Source organism: Falco cherrug, chromosome 4 (assembly GCF_023634085.1).
Source record: "Falco cherrug isolate bFalChe1 chromosome 4, bFalChe1.pri, whole genome shotgun sequence".
Classification (NCBI taxonomy): Eukaryota; Metazoa; Chordata; class Aves; order Falconiformes; family Falconidae; genus Falco; species Falco cherrug.
Window position 1 is genome coordinate 2,837,723 of NC_073700.1, and position 22,102 is coordinate 2,859,824.

The 22,102-nt window shown below is 40.9% G+C and overlaps 1 long non-coding RNA gene across 2 annotated transcripts; it reads right to left on the minus strand.

Annotated features, from left to right (window-relative positions):
• Positions 1–224: 224 nt before the first annotated feature.
• Positions 225–9,253, minus strand: LOC129736090 (uncharacterized). Of its 2 annotated transcripts, XR_008732263.1 has the most exons (4): positions 4,631–9,253; positions 3,016–3,075; positions 2,179–2,686; positions 225–2,089 (listed from the first exon to the last, which is right to left on the minus strand). It is a non-coding gene; the product is annotated as an uncharacterized LOC129736090 (long non-coding RNA). The 2 variants fall into 2 exon arrangements; XR_008732264.1 differs by having other exon boundaries at positions 225–2,686.
• Positions 9,254–22,102: the final 12,849 nt, after the last annotated feature.

A 22,102-nucleotide genomic window follows, 5' to 3' on the forward strand; every position in this document is an offset into this window, starting at 1 on the left:
GTCTCCTTTGAAGTCCTGAAATTATACAGAAATGCCTTAAATCCTACAACAAAAAATAAATACCGTGGTCTTTGAATTTTCCCTCTAACAAATCAAACTGTTCCCACCAGCGAGAAATTTCCTGGTGCCAACAGGGTTTCAAAAATCGGTCTGTAGGAAAAAACAGAGAGAGGGGGAGAGAGAGGGGGAGAGAGGGGGAGGGGAAGAGGGCAAACGGGCTCGGTACGGACATGGGGCTGAGCGGCCGTTCCAGCGCTCCGCCACAGCTCTCCCAGGATGGAAGCTTTACAAGTGGAAGGAGCATCTTTTATCCCACCGTTTTCCTGTCCAGCCTTCCAGCACCAAAGCAGAGGTAGCTGCCTCAATAAAGCCTAGATTTAGCGTTTAGCACAGTATCATCCACATCTTCCCTTCCCTATAGTTGTTACACTTTATTTACAATGTCTGGAATTCCTCTCCCCTCCCTCCCCTGCAAAAAAGTATAATGCAAACAGCTCCAGTAGTTGTCTTCTCAGGGCATGGATCTTAGTACAAAATTATATTCTTTGAAATATTTTGGTGTGGATTTTGCCTCATTTTGGGGTCATCCACCAGAACACAGGCAGTAGCCTCTCTGTGCAGAAACCTTTCTAAGCTTCTCATGAAAGCTAGCACAAAAGTTTCCACACACAAAGATGACTTTAAAATAATATGCAGCTCATCTTCATAACTGCAGGACTATTCCTCCAAAATAAATAAGGAGAATTCAGTCTTTCTGCCTAGCATTGGACACGGCTTTGTTACACCTAGACTCATACAGTATTTATACACATAGCTTGCCACCAGCCATCATTAGCTCACGCGCACCCAGGTGCTGCTACGCTGCCCCACTGGTGACTAACACTTCCGAGAGTGAGAGAGAATTAGAAACTCACTGGCTTCTAGAGTCCCTCAGGAACTGTAGTTCTGGCCATTCCCCTCCGAGTCAGCGGCCGCAGACACAGATGACACTGTATATTTTAATGATGCAGGGTGAAAGGCACTCTCAGCTCTTCCTGAATGGCAGAGCCTGTTCAACCACAGTCACCGGCAGCCGTACAACACACACGCTGAGCACGGTTTAGAAGGAACTGTGAGACTATCTACTGGGCATTGAAAGTACCGAAAGTCCCCAAATTCCCCCAGCGACAAATAACAAAGGCAAGGTTTCCACGTGCCCTTTGCAGAGCTGGCAGCAGAAGGTTCTTTGGCTCAGGTCACCAGAATTAGGTCTAGGTGCCCAATCTCTACTGGACTCAAGGAGAATTGGGAATCTACCTGTTTTTGTGGATCTAGATCTTAGGAATCCAGTGGGAGAAAAATTCATCTGGCTGCTTACTTGGCAGTGATCCCTGGATAAAATAAAATTCCTGGCACTAGCAAATTACAACTGTGCTCTGTATCTGATATAATGTTTTGGTGGCAGTTCACCTCAAAACTGATTTACAAAGCCACCATAGGAATCTACTTTAGGAACCAGCAGCTCCCCAGATCCCACCTGAGCTTGTGGAGTTCAGCAAGGACTTTGGGGAGCCAAGGCTGGAATACCTCAGCTCAGGAGCATGCACACCTGACATCTCATATTGCTCAAACTTGTTACATCTTCCAGACTCACTAGAAGCAGGCAAGCATTTATTCTGATATTTTCTAGCAGGCAAGAAAGTAATGGGACTAATGCCATGGGCTGGTTAAGTATTTTGATCTCGGTATTAGGTCATCTTGCTTTACATCCACGATATGCATAGCCAGAGCTAATTGTTAATCTGCTCAGTGCTCTATCACGAGCTCTGCCGGCACTAAGTGTTTTGCATACAAATACTATTTGCAGCCTCTTCTTCTATCTCCCATTTCTGTACATCGAGGTAGAGGACCCGTATTTCAGGGTATGCATTTAAAAATGGACATTTGAAGTTTCAAAGAGCACTGCAGGGGCTGTGCTTCAGGGGCTGCAGCGGCCACATAGCCCGTTGGTAGGAATCCATTTTACAGCTATTTCTGTAGAGTTTGTCATACAGTCAGTGGCATTCTGTGAAATCAGAAGCCAACTTAAATCTAGCATTTCTGCTTGCACCTGTAGAAAAAAAAAATGCAGTTAGGTGGAATCTGCTGGTTTGAGTCTGTTTTGGATGGTCTTAGATGTGATTTTACAGTTAAAGTTACCTGATGATAAAAAGCCTGGAAGAGATGTCTTCCCTGGCTTTCCTCCTAAAACGTGTAAGGGGTCAGCCAAATCTTTTTCCTCTGCCCAGAGAATCTGGCAGAGTAACACACCATCCCTCTTCTTGGTTCTTAACATAAAAAGGAACAGATTGATAAAGATAATTTCATGAAAACCAGATTCTGAGACCAGACTTTTAGTATGGGACTTCGTTAACAGCTCCATCTTCTCTAACATCTGCCGCCACTAAAAGGACTTGTCCCAAAGTACATCATCCCACTTTGCCATGGGAGGGATCTCCTTCCCCCATCATGAACCCTGCAGAGTTCAGCCGGAGCAACTTAACCTTTTGCATTCCGGCAACCAAAATTTCCTCCAGCGTATTTTTGTATTGTATTCACTCTGGGGATCCTAGATGTTGATGATTCCCAGATGATCAAACTCCTTTACCACAGTAACCCCTCAGCTAGGTGCATCCTGCTTGGTGAGAAAGGCAGAGAAGGCAGTTGTCTGGGGAAAGAAATGCAGAAGAAAAGAGCTTCAGCAAAAGATTTCCTGTCTCATTTCTAAAATGAGCAACCGAAATAAGGGCCATATATATTCATGCTCCCTCCTCTTCCCCTGCTGTTATTTCTCTGCACAGGTTGTTCACCTCCAGTTGCTAAGCAACATGCTTGTCTCACATGCTCTACATCCCAGTGCGCAGGGAAAAAAGGGAAAAAAAAGATCCTGCAGGGGCAAAATTATGCTGACAAGTAGGGAGCATAAACTTTTTCCTCTCCTCCCTCCCTTTTCTCCCATGCTCAACGTCTTTCACACTACATTAAATCTCATCTCACCGTTCTCCACTAAAGCAAGCAGCGCAATCCTGGGTTAACCGGAGCATACTCCCAGGATGGCTATTAAAAGAAAAAAAAGGCAGAAGAAAGGAGATCAGTTCACGAACCATATTCTTTTCTGATGAAAAGTATTGAGATTTCCTCGGAACAAATAGCAAGACTCCCAGAGGACTGTTGCTGTTACAAATGTTTAAATCCTGCACATGCCACAGTAATCTAGGACAGGTTATAGACACAGAACATTATGTATTCTGCAGCAACGTAAAATCCATTTTCTTTACTTTTCTTATTATCAAAGCCTTTAAAATTTGACCATAAAGCATAACTCCTCCAGGCTGCAATTTATTTCTAATGCAAGGTCTCAGTGCTGCCTGAACTCATTTTTTTTCTTCTGTTATCCACCCACACAGACCATGAACATTTTAAAGAAATAATAAAAATAAGGTTCACTTAAGCTATTCAGCAAATTTGAAAAATAATTGAAAAAAATAATAAAAAAAATTTGTATGCTACACTATTCCTATGCAACCCAATTACTTGAGAGGACTCTCAGGACTACATTTTGAAAAAAACGTAAGTTTACAACCTTGTATGTAGAGATATGTTGTTCAGAGCAAAGCCCTTCCCGCTGGCAGGTCAGCTGCGATGTTCTGCTTTCCTTTATCAATACTGATTCCAATCCTTTTTGGGCTACAGCTTACTCAACCCTCAGCATTTCCCGTGAGCCACCATGGTGTCAACCTTTCATTAAATATTCCATAAAATGCAATATAGTGCTGTACTGGAGTTGGTACCTTAGTGTACAGTACTGATCCGTTCTGCAGAACACTTTTCCTTCCCTTGTAGACCAACAGTGGTAAACTAATCCCAGTTTGGAAATAGATTGGAACATGGGTCTGGTTCTGAGCCGCAGTTTACCATCAGTAAAACAGATGAAGTCCTTTGCTTCCCTGCTTTATTTATTTAAATACACAGTGTTCACCACAGAGGACGAATTTTGCTACTACGACTGCTACATTTCTGACAGATAATACAGATTTGCCATCCAAACTATCTATCAAACAGATCAAATCAAGATCCAAAAGACCCCAACATTTTAGATTGAAACCAACTAAGCATACTTCTGAAACAGAGCATCAAAAACAGATTTATCTAATCCAATCTGTAATTTTCTGATTAAACAAAAAGATTTTCAGATCTTCTGACAATTCAAGGCTGAGGCTTTCATGGCTGAACGAAACGTTTTGTTTGGCTGTAAATTACTTTCTGAAGGAGTAGAAGAGGGTACAGCACAGCAATGGCAGTTGATATACTGATACCGCAGTGGTTTCACCATCTGGATGGGTGTGATACTACCACGATTAGACAAAATTACTAATGCAGAATTCAAAACAAAACACATCCCACACGCTGAGCCCTTCCTTATGGCCTAGCATAACCATGGTACACTTCCTATCACCCTTCTCTCTTCCTGCAACTAGTTGTAAGATGTCTCCATTCCTGAAGTAAGGGAAGACCCTAATAAGATTATGAAGGGAAAGGATGTCTCTCCAGTAGTCATCAGTACACACCTTCTCTGTAAAATGCAAAAAATCATCAGGGACCTGGGACCCACCATAGTGAGATGTGAGTAGGGATCCTACAGCCCTTGTCAGCTGAAGCTGTCCGGAGCTCGCCTCTTCCCAATTCACTCTGCCTCACAGTCTTCTTCAGCCTTCAGTTCCTTGAGCCTTCAGTTCCTCAAAAAGAAGCCCCAAATCCAGGTATCTGATCCCACGCTCTGCATGCACTACCTACTAGACAAATGGATTTACAGTTCACAAGACCTTTAGCTATCACTGTGCTCCAAGAGACTTCAGCTAGTCTGTCCATAACCATTTCTCTATGACAAGACAGGTTCATATCTTGTAACATGGAGGCATCATCACATCAAAACAGAGTAAATATAACCTTGCGTTGATTCACAGTATTTGAAAAAAATATAAAAATCTAAGTAACAGGAAATAATGTGCAGAAAATGCACAAACGAGACTGAATCATAGCAGACACTTGATTTTCTGTGTATTATGAACAATGGGGAAAACAGAAACAGAAAAAAATTCAGGGTTTTTTGCCCACAGTCATAAAAGTAATATATTTTGTTTTCACCTCCAGACAGTGGTCTCAGCCTGCAGGCCCAGGGAAACATTTAGCTATATAATAGTCGTTGTTCTTCAGTACAACACTATTCTGTTTCACCTGCTCGTTCAGTGAGAGACTAACATAAATCTTGCCTAAGAGGGCAGTTCAGTTCTGACAGTCTTCTGGTTAAAATTGATGCTTGTAGGGAAAATGTGTTTTCCCACCCAGTCTTTCAAATAGGAGTGCTTTGTGTACTCTTGTAACAGTGCTCTTTAAAAGCATCAAAAGAGCTTGGTAGAGAAACAAGACCTTTCGAGCTAATTTCAGGTGATTAGAGGATTAGCAGGTTTAGGTTGACGGAACTGTGAAATACAAAATTCAGATTTTGAGGGGGTAAAAGTATATCTTAGAACTATCACCTGTATGAGCATAACAAAAAGTGATAATTTTCTGAAGTATTCTACAAATTCTTTGAGACCTCTTCCTCACACAGACCCCTCACTAGCAATGAAAAAAAAACTTAGAAGGGAAAACAACTTCTCATTGCTCAATTCTTTAGGTAAAGCCACTCCTACAGCACCTGAACTCTACAAGACTTTTGTATAAGGGTACATGTTTTGTAAGAACCATATCAGAAACAAATTATCCAAAAGGAGACAAGCAGGTCTGCTGACATCATCCACATCACAAGACAGTCATTTTACATACCAAAGAAGTCAACCAGAAGGTATCTTCTATCTTGCATGGCATACCAAAAAACATTGAAGGAAGCCACCTTCACTTACCTATGAAATTGCCTTCTTTCTCCTTAATTTTATGGCACAGCCCATTTTAACCATAAAGCATCTATTGTGCTCGAAATCTGTGATATTTCATTGAAGGCAAAAGTCCTTGTTCCCAACAGTCGATAGCTGTTGGGTACAAGCCAGTAAGCCAAAAAATAACAGAAGAAAACTAGTACCAAGCAAGGCTTCCAACCCCCACGCCTGCATTTTCCCTTCTGTAAGCAGCAGCAGAGAACACAACAGCGAGTCTTCAGGGGCGCAGCAGGCACTCCTGCATGCAGGGGTGCAAGGAGGTGTGCTTGCAGCAGCAGCAACTGACCCTCTCATTAGCAAGCGTTTCTGTTGCTACAGCACTTGCAAGCAGCACTAGAAGACCAGAGACAGAGAAGGTATCTAAAAAACCTCCGCTTTCTTAGCAGGGAAGTAAAGCAGCACCAGGTCAAAGCTCACCACGCAGTGTGCAGAGATCTGGGTGCGGTTTGGGTGCCAGCCTCCCAGCCTGTCCTAGCTGTAACCAGTTCTGCTTCCAAAGCCAAGCTCCCATCAGCCATCAGACACGCCAAACACCCTGCCTGGGACGCAGCACGTCTCCGCACCCATACGTAATATGCAGTCAGGCAATGCCCATTACCTAAGAACACTGGGCGTTAAGATCAGAATTGTCAGGACCTGAAGGTTTAAGGCCTTTAATGAGCTAAAATAATTATTATTCTCAGACAGTTTTAGTGCAGCTGTAGTAGGGATGTATTTTATTTCTTTTATATCACCGAGAAACTTGAGGCTAACTCTCTCTAAATATATGTCTATAACCTTATTGGTATTATATAATCAAGAAAATCACGTAAAGGTCTCTGCATTCTGTACTCCCATGCAACTGTTCCATTGACTTGCACAAAACCAAGTGGACATTTCAGTTCGGGAGCGTTCTCCTCTGGCTCCTTTAAGCCTTTAATCTTTATCTTATTCTATTATACTGTTGTATCTATTAATGGATTTACTGTACTACACAGGGACAGAGTGAATGGCAGTGTGTGTGTGTATGAAAAAGACATATATAGTCTCCTATGGACTATCAAGCAAGGAATGTAGACAAAGCAAAAATCTCACAAAAAAAGTTGCTAACAGATAATGTCCAGATATAACGTGGAAGATGAAAATTCTTTAAAAATAATCAAGACTTGGAAGTCTGACCAAGAAAATTAGCAGCCAAAATACCCACTGGTCTTTGACATCCTGGCCAGAGTTTTTGAGACTTTTTAGCTCTCACCTTCATACCTTCCCTGTACTCACATTCCAGTGTAAAGAAAATTAAAAAGTAGCGGAGGCTGCCACGCAGCTTTTCAGTATGTGCATGTCAGTCTTGGCCTACAACCAGGCAGGACTGACTGAGGCACAAAGACAATGAAGAAAAACCTTTGGAACAGAATCGGGTAACATTAATGCAAGCTCCAAGCGTTAATATCTTTTCCTCTCAAGACAGTATTTTAAATTAGAGCTTTCATTGTCCGCCTAAGAGATGTCAGAGCCCAGTCAAGGCGATGCTGGTGTAGTACCTAATGGGCAACGGTTGCCCTTTCATTCACTGATGACACTTTATTTAATACCAGCTATTAATACATGATGGCATTTTCTATCAAGGGTGTCATAAAAAGGTCAGATTCCATTACTGCAACTTGTATATATGAGGACAGGCTCAACCCTTAAGCAACACTAATATCCTACTACTTCCAGCCAGCTTGCTCCAAGTGCAGCGTCATTCTGCCAAGTACAGGCAGACTGATGTACCCAGTCTCGCATGTCTGAAATCAACAGCAGCATGGAGGCACCAGGAGCACCCGGCCGCCAGGACTCAGTCACAGATGAGAGTATTCTGACAGCATTTTCTCCTTTCTTTCATTGCTTTTTCTGGTAAATAGGCATTTGCAACTACAGCATATCTTGTATTTCCAGAGCAGGTCCAGATGACCTGTGTATGAAGGTCAGGCTGAGTGTTGCTTGGCACTGCTGGTTACAATGGTTTCTTCTTATGAAAAGTGTTGTCGAATGGCTCCTGATTTTGTTTGCTATATTGATCCAAAAATTGTTTAGATGACTAATTCCCAGACAAAAGGTTGTGTACTCTGTGTTCTTTTCATCTCCTCGTTTATGTGTAGTTCAGCTGGTCATTTAAAACCCCACTGCATTAGTCTTGTTCCCTCGGTGGAATGCTGCCTTTCAAACAACAACCTGAAATACTAGAAAATGGTTGAAATTACCCTTTAACAAAGCATAATCCATCATGAGTACCAAGTACATCTTAATACGCAAATCAGAGAACTGTAGAACAGAAATACAACTCAACCCTTTCATGCACATAAATATCCACCAAGGGTTTTTTATTTTTAGTTATTTCATTTGTCAGTAAGTATCATGAATACCTCTTTTGATACTTTCCATATTCTTCTGTGAGCTCCACAGCAGTGTTTTTTTCTCAGCTCATCCCCATTCACTGATTAACTAACCTCAGTTTCTCGCTTGGCTTCTCTCTGGTGAGGTCTCCCTAAGAAAAGATGATTTTGTACATCGAATGGATTAAACAATAAAGCCAGTAAGTTGTGTGTGGGGGTTAATATTTACAGAGCAACTGGAAAACTAAGAGCTCCCTAAAGCAAAATAAGGCACCTAAGTGTTGATTGCGCTAATTTGCAGTTTACTTCATACGTTTCTGTTGGTAAATGTATTGGCACTGCAGGGCTGCTGCCACGGTGATTTATGGCAAAGTTGCCCGTTAGCACAGCTAGCCATATCTACCTCCCAAAGCATCACTACGAAGCTTGCTTTCCACCCCTACCCCAGCCCTCAGCGCAGGCATCCAAAGACGACACAGAAAACAGCAGGGAGTGCAATTGTGACAGGTTTCCCTCCTCAGGGGCAGCAATGAATTGGGGTAGGCTTGCACCACCTCTGGCATTTCAGTGCATAACCAAGAATCCAGACACCACTGTCCTGTTCAGAGTGACACCCAGAAATGGTGTCATCTCCATCCCACATGTCCTGCCTGAATCAGCTGCCTTTTTATCACTGCTGAACCCCTTTCAGAAATAGTTAAGGACCACTACCGTTTACAAAACTAAAACAGACACACAGCAAACAAGCATTAAGCTTACTAATTACTTAGAAAGCTTGGCTAACAGGACTGTTCCATACATTGCCAAGTTCATCAAGTAGCAAACACATTTAGAGTTGAAAAAGCAACCCACTGTAAAGGATTGTTTCTTATGACGCAGGTGACCATTTCTATTCCCATAGAAAATGAAGTAACATACCACTTTATTTTTCTCAGTACCTAGTCTTTTGAAAAGTTTTATTGTACTCATGAAATTCTAGAACTTTTCAAAAGACTAGGTACTGAGAAAAATAAAGTGGTATGTTACTTCATTTTGTACTAGAGAAACTTCAGCACTAGAGAAACAAAGCAGTGTGCTGAGGCTAAGCGTTCCCTAGGAAAATAAAATTCATAAGCAGATATTTTTTTGGGTCTAAATATGCCCTGGTTTGAACCCGTCAAGGCAGCAAAAGAAGGGCTCTGCAGTTCCACACCAGCTCAACCAGACATAAAGGAAGTGGCATGTGGCACTGTGACGGGAGACTCTGGCAGAAGGGCTGGGAATTCAGCAAACGGCAAGAAGCAGCGCGGCAGCTTCAGGAAAGGGAGACTTGACAGCACTTCATTTCTCCTGACCTCTCTGTTCTGCCCTCCCCTGGCAATGACACTTATCCAGGCACTGAAAGGGAAAAAAACACAAGCAAACAAATGGCCTATTCCGCTCTGGAAAGGCATTCTGTCGGTGAGGTGGCAGCTGCACCAACAGGTGAAAACGAGCCCTATCTGCTACATTACAGCGCTAATTTCATTTGGCAGAAAATCACTTGCAAATCAAGTAAATGTGACAGAAGCATTTTCCCTTGTGTTTGGCCACGTCCAGAAACTACAGCCACAGCTGTTTCGTTTGCTGTGCAGTAGGCTAATGCAGTATCAGTGAAAAATAAAGCACATTTTCCATTGCTACGCTAGCTTCCACTAGCTTCCCCTGAAGGCTTAGTTGAATTTTTCTTCCATTCAGGCTCAGTCTTCCCTGGTAACAATAATCCTGATCAGTGTCTTCATTACAAAATAAACTGCTGCACGATCTTCCTGTACAACACAAACTCTGTGTTCTTTACAGTCTCAGTTATTTCATTTGAAGCAGTGCTCATTTACAAAGGCTTCAGTTTGCATGACCCATGAGTACAGTGCATTGCGAAAGGCTGCCACCACCACGGTCCTCAGCTCATGGTTAAGAAATCATTTTTGTTGCAGTTTCTCAGGTTTCAGGAAAATCTTTGACACCTGACGCAGTCTGATGCTGGTACATACACATGACGTTCAAGCTGACTGATGTCCCCACAATGACATGCCAGTTGCAAGCTGTAGGGAGATGATTTTAAAAGCTAGGACAGATTTACTCATATGTATTGATTTTATATGTATCTATACTTAAAATAAATGTCTTCTAAATATCAATGCTCGTCTGGATTCTTCTGGTTTGTGTGTTACCCCATCTTTGAACTCTCTTCTGCACTGCTCTGGCTCAGCTCAGTGCTAGAAACTGACCGTTTATTGCAATGAGAAACAAGGCTTTGGGCAAGGGAAGTACCAGATAACAGACCGAAGTAAAATTTGATGGGCTGCTCGAGTTTGATAGCTGCTAAAGTCAGCATTACTCCTCACAAATCACTTTACTTCCCTAAGCTTCCTCCATGGAAAAGTAGACTTTACAGGTCAGAGCGTTATATTCACTAACAATTAATCCATTCTAAAATACAATTTCAACCTGACTTTTCTAAGGGATGGTTTAATTCTTTCAGAGAAACTATGAAAGTTTAAATTCTTTTCTTCAAATAGATGGTATGACCTCCTTCCTTGACCCTAGAAAAGCAACCTAGAGGTACATGTCACCAACATGTGTGCAGGAGGTTGAGCTACAAAGCAGCCACTTCCAAGTGGTACTGTTGAATGCTGATAACGGAGCAGTTCCTCTCAAAAACAAACAAACAAACAAACAAACAAACAAAACCCACAACAAAACAAACAAAACAAAAACAAACAAAAAACCCACCACAATAAAACAACATCAAGTGATTTTACCAGTGGATTTGTTTCTGAACCAGTGAATAAAAGCCATCCTGGTAGTTAATGTCTATCAACGCTGCCTTCCAGGAGTTACAGGAGTGTTGTGCCAGACAATACGGACCAGAGGGTTCAGGCATTGCTCCATTCTTTCGAGATGTGGTTTCACAAAGCTAGCGGGACAGGTCCCATCTGGCAGGAGGGCAGGCAGAGAAGGCTGCATGGCTACCAAACAGGACATGCAGTTCCTTCATACACTGATCCTGATGCTGTGGGGAGCAGGGGCAGGTCCTGCTGATGCATGTTCTATCAGCCCAGTCATTCTCCACTACAGCAAGTCCACCAGCACATGCTGAATGAAGCAGTTAACACAGTCTTCGCTAATTACGTGGAAGCAATAACTTAGGCACCATCTTCTACACTTTGCTAAACGGTGGGAAGGGAGGGCAGGAAGTACATCACCGTTATGCAGAGCATACCAAGTAATTCCCTGCAGGCAATTCAGCAAACTTTAAGAAGGTTTCAAGGGGGGCACCCTACAGAACAGATCCTGAAAGAGCAGTTTTAAGGGGGGGGGGGGCATTGCAGGAGTTCTAGGAACAGGAATCTCCAGAAAGTTTAGTTCTCCAGAGGACTCTCTGCTCAATTCCCTTTGCAGGGTTTAACAGAAAGGAATTTCGAGTCCCCTTACAGGACCGCAACAGCTCCTTTTAGATTTTCTCAACTGGGAACCTTTGAGCTTAAGAAGCAGCACTGTAATAGATCCAGCGTTGCAAGACTGGATCTTCTTGATCTCAGGGGAGACACTTCAATAATTAAGTCCATTCCTCATATGTAAAAGAATTTAATCATTAGTACCGTTGATTACTGAGTGCTATGCACACTGATAAGGATCGTGCCTCAAATACTTTTGCTATTCGAATGGGCAACAGCAGTTTTCCTCTAACGTCACATGGACTTTTGCTCTCACAGGCTACACTGTTGTTCTGAATGAACAACTTGGGTTGATTTGTCTTGCTCCCATGATATAAAAATGTTTGGGGGCTGATGTAAGCGGCTACTTGCAATAGGGTTTTTCCTGGCAGCATGGCTATGGGAAAACAGGCAGTGTCCTTCCAGGGCCATTGGAGCTGGCCGCAGTTTGCACAAAACACCAACCCACCACGCAACCGTCGCGCCCTTGTCCTTCTGGAGGGGCCACTGCAGCCCCCGCTGGGTAACATGTATGTCTGCGCTGGAGCAGTACCAGCATCCTAAACCACTCTTGGCTTTACTATACAACAGGCTTCTACAGCCCGATAGCCGTGATAATCACCATTTACGCTCAGGAGCAGGGGAATGATTTATGAACTGTGGAAGGTAATTGCAGCATCATAATTGTTCTTTCTCTAAATTTACTCTGAACAACAAAGGCACTAATGGTCTTATTAACCTAATCTTCTCTTAATGCCTATATTATGTTTTTGGCAGACCACACTTAATTTACATACTCAGTTGACCTCTTTCTATCACGCACAGACAGCTTCTTGCTTACCACCATGTTATCAGCTCTTGGTGTGAATACTAAGAAGAGAAGGGAAACCACTGTTGAACCATAGGGGAAGGCAGTTCTAATTAAGTGGCTGAAAACCCTAGTAAGATGGAGAGTCAGAACAAGATAAAAATTGGACCCAGTTTTTTCCGGGTAACTAGCCAAACTAAGTTCCCTAATTACATATTAATTAGTGTCCCTCTCTCTCCCTCTCTACATATCAAAAGGCATGGATTGAACTGACATGTCAAACAAGAAAAAGACACTAAATGGCCTGGAAATCAGTTTTGGGAAATAATTATCTATTTGACTGCTCATGTACAGGTACAGATCGCTAAAGTGTAAAATCTTTAACTTAGAGAAACTTGGAAGTATTAGCTGATGCCAGAATTGGTAGTTCAGGTAAAAAACTTTAAAACTCAACTTCATTCTCAGATGATGCTCAGTCAATAAGTTTTCCTTGACGCTGGAAAACCAAAGTGCAAAGCTCCCCAGTAGTTAAATAAATAAAGATTTGGTTTGGTTTAGACACCGCAACTACTCAAAATGAGACTGATAGCACGTGATCTCCTTCTTAGAAAGCCCATAATGCTGATATAATAAAGTTGTTTAACCCATGATGATTTAGCATCTAAGGGAAGCAAGGATTTTAGGGAGAGGTACTAAATATACTTTTTTGTTTGATTTTAGACCAATAGAGTTGGGATAAAGAAAAAATGCTCATTCTGTACATCTAAAGCCCTCTTTAAGACTGGAATAGAAGAAGTCTTCAAAATCAAATACAAATTGAGAATGCTTGCTGAACAGCCAAAACAATTCACTCTTACAAAACACCCCCCTTATTTTCCTACTGAAAAGAAGGTAAGGTGCATGTGATGCAGCTGCTGAAGGAGGGTTGGGGTTATTCGTTGGTCTCTGCTAGATCTTCAAACAAATGATAATCAATTTTTCCAGGATCCACCAAAGAAAGTTTCTCCTCTACTGTTCTTCAGAAAGCTAGGAAGAAAACCAAATCTCATTTACGTGAATTCTTCTGGAACTACTGCACTTCTGGAAGCCTAAAGGGCTGAAGTCTGCACCATGTCACTCTGCTGCTCAGTCCTAGGTACGCTGTACAAGTTCAATGAGTTTTTCTTCTCTTAGTGATATTTAATGGATAGATTCTTTCAATCAACTACTTTTACATGCTCTTCCAACTTCCACATCATTCTAAACATGTCTCAGACTATTTTCATCTTTTTTTCTGGATAGCTTTGGACTCTGACAAGTCCTAGTGTATATAATAAATTTATTTCCTGCAATATTGGAAGTTTTCCTGAAGCAATTACTTCCAAAGGCATTCAGATGTCTGCCTGCTCTTTGGTGAATTCTTAGCTTATTAAGGTAGAAATACATATGAGCTGCTGTCAGGGAACAATAAAGTTGAGCCTGCCCTTAACTTGCAGATTTTCAGTGACCAGATTCTATTTGGCTGCTGAATTGTTTTGGGAATTGCATACATTACTCCCGAGTTTCTGCTTCTGCCAAGCAGAACTCTGTTAATTGATTGTCCTCCCATGCTGTAAAGAACTTTGTAAAGTACTGCTACAGTTGAGGCTTTAGAGCTCTGAACAGATTTTTTTCCCCCCCACAAGTGATTATAATTTCTCAAATGTTAAATAATACTGCTGCTCACTGTATGTTGTTTAAGCTGCGACATTAAGAACTATCTCGTCCTAAAAATCTGTCTCCTAGCAAGCCTCATCTGAGTCGTGTGAAGTATAGACTGGATATACAAAATTAAGGCAATGTCGATGCCAAGAGAGGTGAGAGAATGTATCTGGTGTTTCACACCAATGTCTGTGCTAATATAAATACAGACCGAATATGTGTGTTAACTGTGAAATCTGCCCCTTTATATACAACCCTCATGAAAACCAATTTTGTTGTCATTCGCTATCAGAATGTTCCAGAATTAATGGCAGGGGATATTGTCAAAACTCCTTGATGTCTACAAAGTTAATGAGAAGACTCCTTTTGTCATTCATAAAGGTTTGATTTTGCTTCTGAAAAGGGAAAAATAAAATTTAAAAAAAAAAAAGTTCTACAAACACTGTGGACTGAATCCCAGCCTGTTTCGTTCCCTTAGTTTCGCCTGGCTGACTTTTTTTCCCCTCCCCTCCCCACTGAAGGCTTCCCTATCATCTGCTACCAGCTACCACACTCTGCCAGTTTTCATGGTGTACACAATTCTTTTTTTGACAAATGACAAGACACTACAAAACATCACCTAGTCATAATTACCCAATTAAACACAAAAGCAATACATTTGTTATATTACTTTCAATCACTCAAAGAAGTAAATACATAATAATTTGTAAGACTAAATGATTACCATACAATTAGTAGATCACAGTATATACTTTGCTGCATGAAATTTCCCCTCCCCAAACCATATTATTTATCATTTACCTTCACCTGGTATCATCTTACTTTCTCATACAGATACTTATTTGAGAGGTAGGTTTGCTTATAACACATTTTATATATACTATTCCCAAAGTGACATAAACTTAATTCAAGAATAACTTTTTAATTGCAGATAACAAGCAAACAAAAGATTTCCCTGCAGAGATTATGCAGGTGTTTGGTGTTCAGCATCTCCAACCAACAAATTCCTGAAACAAGACTAAGAAAGTAGGTGAGACATATGATTTCTTGATAACGGTACAAAACCAGAGTTCAGGAAACCTGATGTCTATTTTTACTCCTGCCACAGATCTACATGATCCTCCTATGAGGATCTACAGCTCATAGTTCTCTCTGCTCCATAAACTTCTTCATACTTATGGCTGCACATGTAGTTATCAGAGTTAAAGCAGCAAATGTATACCTACACACTCCTATAGCAACCACAAATCCAATCCACTCTTACTATAAAACAAAAGCATAATATATTTATGTAAAAAACAATCATTATTGAAACACTTCACTAAAACCGAAACCAAATTCTTCTCTGCAAGAGAAGAATTAATTTGACAACTATGCAAAGGATAGAATACATTCAGTTTCAAATGGGCAAAATACTCTGGACAAAGTTTGACTATTTTTTTCTAATTATACGCCTCTAATATTTGCTTGATTTGTAATTGCATTACAATGTACCCAACAATCTTTCAACTGGTAATTACCAGTAACTACCTAGGAGGAGGATGTTTTAAGTGAAAAACTGAAAGTGCTTGTAAATTGAAACAGTATACGACAGCTTGTGACGTGCTCTGACCTTCCCTGTTATTCTTTCTAAGGTACAAGAAACAAGAATACTCTTTCTCTAGTTTCTTTGCCCACTGACTTTTGCATTATGTCTGCGCTACGTTCAGCTTTATTATTTTTCAATTCCCTATTTAAAACAATGACTCTTAATTACACTCCTGCTGTGCCAGAGGAAATCTCTTCATCCTCAAAAGGTTCTAATGGAGAGAATCCCAGGAAACTCTGCCAAGCCCATTCCATGACTAAAAGCAGAATATGTAGACAACCCTTCTTGCACACCAAGAAAACCTCAGGAGTGAGGACATACCTCCTCTGCTAAGACACAAGAGTCAGTTTGAGGTAAGGTCTTGAGGTAGATCTGCCCTGTTAGACTTTAAACAGAAATGACAACATTGCGTAATTACATGTATATGTATTCTTCCCCCAGAAATCTCTGTGCACATTACAACAGTTTTCAGATCTCCAGTAAGAAGACATTCAGATATTTCGCATGGGCAAACCACCACCACATGCAATTTTAGGCTTCCAGAGCTACTGGGTTCCTCAAATTTTTCTCTTCTGTGGTCCTCAGTCCCACTGATGATCACAAGTTCAGCACTCCAGCATCTGAAGGAAAGAACTTTTTTTCTTTACTGTTTTATCTCTTTCTTGGAAGATGGAGGAGAAAAAGAAAACTCAGATTAAATCTTTGAAAACTGCCTTTTCTCTCAAGAAATCCAGCTCGATATGCCTTTCAGGACAAGCATTGTGAACAACTGCCCAGTTAACAGCATGGAGGTAGCCTGTTCCTCATCTAGGGTTTCTGTAAATCATGCTTGAGCTCTGATCAACGTATTTTCTCTGGTAATCTCCTTTTAGTCCTGTATTATTTTCAGATTCTGTTTAGAGAACATTCCCGGTAGCCCAGCCCCAGTCTCTCTTCCAGCGAAAGGCAGACTTTGTTCTCCTTCGGTGTTCCCCCTTGACCTTGCTCCTTTCGTGCGGCCCTTTAAGACATATGTAGCTTTTAAGATGCATCCAATCAAAACTGGTAGGTCTGTTCTCAGCATCCTATTTCAGCTCTTTTTTTCTGCTTTGGAGGCAGACTGAACTCTATGGCCTTCATTTTCAAAAAGCCCCCAAGCTCCTAATTAGGCATAGAATGTAAGCAGCCAGAAGTTCAAAAAAGCCATGCATACTTGAGTCCTGAGCTTCTGAAAATCTAACCATCAGCTTCACACTAGCAGTTACCAAGTCCTCAGGATTATTTTTTTTTATCTAGCCCTTATTTTAGTAGGAAAAACTCAATACCATTGGACAACAGCTGTACTGCGATCTTTCAGGTCTTTGTGCAAATGGATGCATTAACTTTATGAAACCTAGGTAGTTTTGTTTTGCCTACATCCTCTTTTATATCATTAGCTGTAAAGACTGAACTTAACACTCTGTGAAGCAACAGAATTAAAGCTGTGTGCAGGTCACTCCTGGGATAAGAGGAATGTGTGCTTGTCAACAAAGTATGGAGGCATTTGGAGAGAGAGAGAATGCAATACTTAGACTTCAACTAAAAACGCAGAACATGTGAAAAGAGCAAGACATCTGCTTGAAGCAAAGATGGAATATAATAATAATGAGAAAACTTCTATGAGAAAGGGATAATCAGAAGGCTAAAAGAAAGATGATATTGCCCTCCTAGATTTTAACATCATCTCAGAACCATTCCATGTAACCCAAGAACAAAATACTATGTTCTAGCTGACTGATAAAACCTGATTTGCTTTGATAGGGAAAACTTGTCACTGCCGCATCTGTTTCTTGGAATAAAATTGCTAAATTAATGAAGTTACCAAAGGACGCAGTATTATTTTTCACTAACTAAAGGAGTTATGGAGTGATGCAGTAGTACTGATTCAGTGCCTACTTTTGGGTAACAGAGGAGGAAACCACTTTGAGTATACTTGTACTGCACTTAAATGCATACTTCTTGGTTCCAAATGGGAACAAAAAGCAAATTAGTATCTAAAAGGAATGTTTGTTGTGCACTGTATCAGTACAAAAATGCATGCAGAATGCTCCTTTGCAAAATAAAAAGGTTCACCTACCTTACTGGTGAACCAGCTACCGCACAGCGGGGCTACAGTGTAAGAAGAAAACCAAACCAGTAGTACTTCACGATGGGTAGTTCTCTCAAACAACTGTATTTTGCAGTATTTATACATGAAAAATTCAACTGATACTGCTCCTGTGGGGCGTAACAAGAGGAGGCTTGAGGCTTGAATGGCTTAGCTGAAGAAGATAGATGAGATCTGGTTAGTGATGACTTCATGCTGATCCTGAGGTATTGTGGAGACACAAAAAATACCCTGGCTGACATCTGACAACACTGATGCATCTTGTCGCAGCACACACTACAGAGCTAATAGTATGCTATTGCTTTCTTAGATTGGATATCTGTGGCGAAGAAATTGTTGCCTGACACGTTTATCAGTGATAGACAACCACCACTGTATGTGCTTGAAATTAACATATCAACGCCGGGCAGATTAATTAGTAATTTGGGGCTTCAGCTGGGAAAGGGAGGTTGCCCTGACTGGAGCTGTTCTGCAGGGTTAACGTGACGTGCTCCTGCTCAGGGAGTGCGCGGGCGCTGTGGGAAGCAGATCTCCACCACTCCTTGACTTGCCAGGGGTGATTCAAAACAAAATAAAAATCAGGACAACTGTATGCTGTTCACTGGTCTCTCATCTACACAGGTTTTACTGCTCCATTCCTACCTTCATGTTCCCTGCCTATCAAACAAGAATAATCCCTACCCACTGGTGACTAGTAAAGTTTAATTAACATTTATAAACTACTGCCTAATATTCATGTAGAATTAAACAGCAGAAGAACTAATATTGAGGAGAACATACAATTCAAAACACAGCTGAATGTAAAATGTAGAGCATATAGACATGAATCTCATTTTCCCCTTATGTGTGGTACAATTTAAAGTACATTTTTAGCCTGCCATTTGTGTAGAAGAGGACAAATACCATGTAGCTTTAGTTAAATAGGAGTTTTTAAAACAGGTATCTGTGAGACCAGCTGGCACGATATCCAAAAGAGAATACAGCTGCCCTCTCTACTCTTTCTTATAACTTTATTTCTCCATCTTCTCTTTCCATACCACTTCATTTTCTGTTTCTTTTCCCCACGGTCTGTCTTGGTGTATCTGCTTGACCCGCTCAGCAAGCTTTGCTCAAGTCCACCATGTTCCAGAGGGCTGGGCCCAACAGGTTCAACTATTTCTGGTGTCCACGTGTGAGAAACAGGCACAACGACTAACCAGCATTCCCAGATTTTGAACATGAACACGTCAGGATAGATATGAAATACAAAATCAAAGGAACTAAATGTGGGATGTAAGTTGCTGTTGCTTAGCAACACTACACTGATGTCACACAAATCGTGACCTTAGCATCAGAGTCAACACCATTCATGCAGAGATCTGCAAACAGATCATCTGGTATGGCAGAAAATTTAAAAAAAAAAAAAAAATCACCACCAAAACAAAACATCACCATTTTATGCCAGCTTGAATATGCACTGTAGATGCTCTAATGCCACTTATGGGCAAAGAGCACGTTTTCCTCCTGACAAGCTCTAAGAATGCATATGGTAATTAAAGGAATAATCTTCTTAAACTAATAAATTATGACCTCAAAGAAAGAAACAGCAGCTGGAGTGAAATAATTAGGCCATGACTCACTCAGATTTGCATGGCAGATATTAGAGTTCTATTGAGAAGGAAGCTTGGACAAGGTAGATAATAAACTGTTTACCTCCTTATGCATCAAGTCTACTTTTCTCTGTTTCTCATGCAACATTTATTTCTCATATGCTATAATTTTACCCTTCAATTATATTTATGAACACAGTAAGTTAGATGCAAACTTTCAAGAGAATTTCATAGCCTGTCTCCTTCATGAAATGCAAGGTCCTCCAGCCAGACATGCAGAGAGGGGATCCATAGCGATGGTACACCCCACTCCTCATCTTCCCTTACACATCAAAGGAGAGGAAAATTTTCATCCATTTCTCCAGGGTACATCTGCAAGATAAACTGGGGAAATGTTAGTTTCTTGAATTCTAAAGGCTAACCAGCTCAAGCCCTGGTGCACCAACAATGCTGAACACACTGGTGTACTGCAAGTGCTATGAACACGCCGAGATCAATGTGTTTAATTTATAACAACAAAACATTTTGTAGAACTTGTGTCCCTACAAAATACCAAAACAAATAATATGAAAAATAAAAAAAATAAACAGAGAAAAATGGAATCATGAGCAATAAACATAATATAAGACTTGGAAAAAAGCACCCAAAACAAACCAAAGAAAACCTGTTGATGAACAGGACAATTTATACAGCTCAGTTGGTTTTTATACATATATAGAAGAACTTAATAATGAATCCTAAGTTTTTAGTTGAAAAGCTACTTCACGTTGGCTTGAATAAAAGGAAGTTCTGTGCACTGATTCACCATCTGCAGGAAACACCATTCACCACAGCCTGTCCCTTCACACCTTTGAGGGATCAAACTGGAACGCAAAGGTCTCTACAACAGGAATACTTGCTTGTTTTCTCTTTAACAGTGTGCTATTTCACCTTTAAAATAAGTTTATCAGATCGAAGTCACTCCCTGGAACTTTGCCACTCATGACAATGTTTTTAGAAGGTTATACTGCATGAAATAAGAAACACACAGCATAAGAAAACCAAACCTAGTAATTGTGAAATTATTTACAGTAAGCTGCAATGAATGCAAGCTTTGATTTGCAATAACATATCCACTCGGGACTAAAGAACCCTAAATGTCTCTCACCCTTCTAAAGAGCGAAGCAAGGACTATCAGAAAGCCCAATACTTTAACTTTGAACTCTTTGAAAGTCAATGAAAGCCACTATTGTGTTCCAAAGAGAATCTGAGAAAATCAGGAGTTCCTAACAAAGACAAAGTTTTGGTGGCTGCACTCAGATGGCGTTGTTTCAAGTGTTTCCTCTTCTCATGCTCATGGTGAGTTGAACCCAAGAGGCTTATGACCAAGGTTCTTAACACCCATGGGCATAAAGCCTTTAGGATACCTTCAGGAAGAATTAGGACAGGGGTCCTCAAACTACGGCCCGCGGGCCAGATACAGCCCCCCAGGGTCCTCAATACGGCCCCCAGTATTTACAGAATCCCACCACCACCCCCACCCCCCCACCCCCCCGCCGGGGGTTGGGTGGGGGGAAACCAAGCAGCCGCAGCTGACTGCCTGCCACTTCATCCGTGCGCTGGCCCCCTGGTTAAAAAGTTTGAGGACCCCTGAATTAGGATGTTAATGCAAATTCCAATCTCATTCATCTCATTTAAAGGCAGCTTCTCGCATCTTTTGGCTTCACATCTGAAATAAATACCACGTTATTGCTGTGTTTCCTTCAGATGTGACTGAATGTCATTCTTGAATGATGTAATTGGAGTACAATGTGTTAGTTTAACTTGCAAAAGTGAAACCTCAAGTTTCTTATACCACTTTAAGTCATCATGATAACACATGACCATCTTCACCAACTTGTCTAACTTCTGTCAAAGAAGTGCCCTTAGTATGAAGTGCGATGCCAACAGAAGACATAAAACTATCATAATGTCATAATATCAAATATGCATCATTTGCATGTTTCACTTTAACCTATTGTAAAAGTACCTGTTTAACAATTTCTTTTAAAGCTTAAAAAAAAAAAAAATCTGATCTAATACAGGGGATTGCACACCAAAAAAAATGAAGTACGTTTTCAGAGAAAAAAACCCACAACAGGCAATTTGACCGTACATAGCCTATTCTCAGGGGGAACAGATAGTGTTGCCAATACCAACAGTTCTGTGGTGGCTAACGTGGTATCTGCTGGTTTTCAGAACGTTCAGGCTTCTGAACTTAGGATTTTAATGAAGTCAAATCGAACTTGAAACAAAGTTTAGCTTCAAGCCAGCGATGTGGCACAAGCTTGAAAATTTAATCTGAGCGTATCTTGATGGCTTAAACACTGGAATAAGTAAAACAATATTATCATTCTAATAAGAATCTCAGGGTTGGTTCTCAGATCATGTTATTAAAACTTGGAGTTGGAAACTATGAAACTATTTTCTAGATACTATTCATATGAATATAAAGGAATAATTTATATATGTCCTGGTTTCAGCTGGGATAGAGTTAATTTTTTTCTTAGTAGTTAGTACAGTGCTGTGTT